This window comes from Schistocerca serialis, unplaced genomic scaffold (assembly GCF_023864345.2).
Source record: "Schistocerca serialis cubense isolate TAMUIC-IGC-003099 unplaced genomic scaffold, iqSchSeri2.2 HiC_scaffold_1177, whole genome shotgun sequence".
Classification (NCBI taxonomy): domain Eukaryota; kingdom Metazoa; phylum Arthropoda; class Insecta; order Orthoptera; family Acrididae; genus Schistocerca; species Schistocerca serialis.
In genome coordinates this window covers 107,501-110,000 of record NW_026047378.1, presented here as the reverse complement: position 1 = coordinate 110,000, position 2,500 = coordinate 107,501, and the positions used below count along the sequence as shown (strand labels likewise).

The 2,500-nt window shown below is 61.8% G+C and overlaps 1 pseudogene; it reads left to right on the top strand.

The window, feature by feature from the left end:
- Nucleotides 1–2,500, top strand: part of LOC126433943 (large subunit ribosomal RNA) — a 7,959-nt pseudogene that overhangs the window by 1,415 nt on the left and 4,044 nt on the right.

Genomic DNA, 2,500 nt, shown 5'->3' with positions numbered 1-2,500 from the left:
CTGAAGCCGCGAGCAAACGACTCGGATCGGAGTGCCAAGTGGGCCACTTTTGGTAAGCAGAACTGGCGCTGTGGGATGAACCAAACGCCGAGTTAAGGCGCCCGAATCGACGCTCATGGGAAACCATGAAAGGCGTTGGTTGCTTAAGACAGCAGGACGGTGGCCATGGAAGTCGGAATCCGCTAAGGAGTGTGTAACAACTCACCTGCCGAAGCAACTAGCCCTGAAAATGGATGGCGCTGAAGCGTCGTGCCTATACTCGGCCGTCAGTCTGGCAGTCATGGCCGGTCCTTGCGGCCGGCCGCGAAGCCCTGACGAGTAGGAGGGTCGCGGCGGTGGGCGCAGAAGGGTCTGGGCGTGAGCCTGCCTGGAGCCGCCGTCGGTGCAGATCTTGGTGGTAGTAGCAAATACTCCAGCGAGGCCCTGGAGGGCTGACGCGGAGAAGGGTTTCGTGTGAACAGCCGTTGCACACGAGTCAGTCGATCCTAAGCCCTAGGAGAAATCCGATGTTGATGGGGGCCGTCATAGCATGATGCACTTTGTGCTGGCCCCCGTTGGGCGAAAGGGAATCCGGTTCCTATTCCGGAACCCGGCAGCGGAACCGATACAAGTCGGGCCCCTCTTTTAGAGATGCTCGTCGGGGTAACCCAAAAGGACCCGGAGACGCCGTCGGGAGATCGGGGAAGAGTTTTCTTTTCTGCATGAGCGTTCGAGTTCCCTGGAATCCTCTAGCAGGGAGATAGGGTTTGGAACGCGAAGAGCACCGCAGTTGCGGCGGTGTCCCGATCTTCCCCTCGGACCTTGAAAATCCGGGAGAGGGCCACGTGGAGGTGTCGCGCCGGTTCGTACCCATATCCGCAGCAGGTCTCCAAGGTGAAGAGCCTCTAGTCGATAGAATAATGTAGGTAAGGGAAGTCGGCAAATTGGATCCGTAACTTCGGGATAAGGATTGGCTCTGAGGATCGGGGCGTGTCGGGCTTGGTCGGGAAGTGGGTCAGCGCTAACGTGCCGGGCCTGGGCGAGGTGAGTGCCGTAGGGGTGCCGGTAAGTGCGGGCGTTTAGCGCGGGCGTGGTCTGCTCTCGCCGTTGGTCGGCCTCGTGCTGGCCGGCGGTGCAGGATGCGCGCGCCTGCGCGGCGTTCGCGCCCCGGTGCTTCAACCTGCGTGCAGGATCCGAGCTCGGTCCCGTGCCTTGGCCTCCCACGGATCTTCCTTGCTGCGAGGCCGCGTCCGCCTTAGCGTGCTCCTCCGGGGGCGCGCGGGTGCGCGGATTCTCTTCGGCCGCCATTCAACGATCAACTCAGAACTGGCACGGACTGGGGGAATCCGACTGTCTAATTAAAACAAAGCATTGCGATGGCCCTAGCGGGTGTTGACGCAATGTGATTTCTGCCCAGTGCTCTGAATGTCAACGTGAAGAAATTCAAGCAAGCGCGGGTAAACGGCGGGAGTAACTATGACTCTTTTAAGGTGGCCAAGTGGCGGCGGTGTGGCTGCATCCGGACTTGGCTTTTCGAAGTGCGGTCTTGATGTAGTCGTGCTGCTGTTGCGAGGTGCCTTCCTTGGGTTATGGTTACAGGGAGAGTGATGCGCAATACATGGGCCTAGCCCTCTTAGCCTCTCCTCTCCTGCGGTCTTCTCCCCTTCTCGTGGGCCCGCTGATTTTCGCAGAGTGGAAGACCGCACCAGGGGCTTGGGGGGGTTACCAGCCCCCCCTCGCACTATCCCTTTTTTAGTTGGGGGCAGTATTCAGAGAAAAAGTGGTGGCCCTTCCGCTGAAGGTGCCACCCCAACTCCCCCAGCACCTAGCCGGCCAACCGGCCGTGCCGAAAATCTTGTAACTTTTGCAGCTGTATACGCCTGTAGTGAGTGCCACCGCAGCTTCACCACCAAGAACGGTCTCGGGGTCCATCGCCGCCGCCAACACCTTGCGGCCGCCAACGCGGAGATCGTCACGGAGAGGCATCGCGCGAGGTGGACGGAGGAAGAAGTCCTGTCGCTCGCCAAGGCGGAGGCCGAACTGTTCCTCGAGAGGGACGCCCGGTTCTTCTTTGTAAATCAAGAGCTCATCAGGATGTTCCCCGACCGAACGCTTGAGGCAATCAAGTGCCGACGGCGGCAAGCTGCCCACAAGCAGCTTGTCCGCCAATTCATGGAGGCGCTTGAGATCGGTCGGGGGGAAGAGCCGGCGTCCCGCCGGGGAGCAGCGAGCCCGCTGCCAGACGCGGGCGAGGCCGCTGCGCCGCCCGTCGACGCAGCTGAGGACTTCGCGGCCGACACCACCGGGCCGCCGCCGGAGGGGCCGACTGACGCCGCCATCTGGGAGCATCTGGCGGGGCTACCCGCTTCCGCCCAGCGTTTCTCTGCCCTGGATCGTGTCATAGGTCTGGGGCGGGGCACGCCGCCCGATGTCATCCTGGGCATGCTCCCGGATGCCCTTGCGTCGGTCGGGTCCAGAGGGGAGAGATCGATCACCAGGACACAGCGGCCGCGCCAACCAT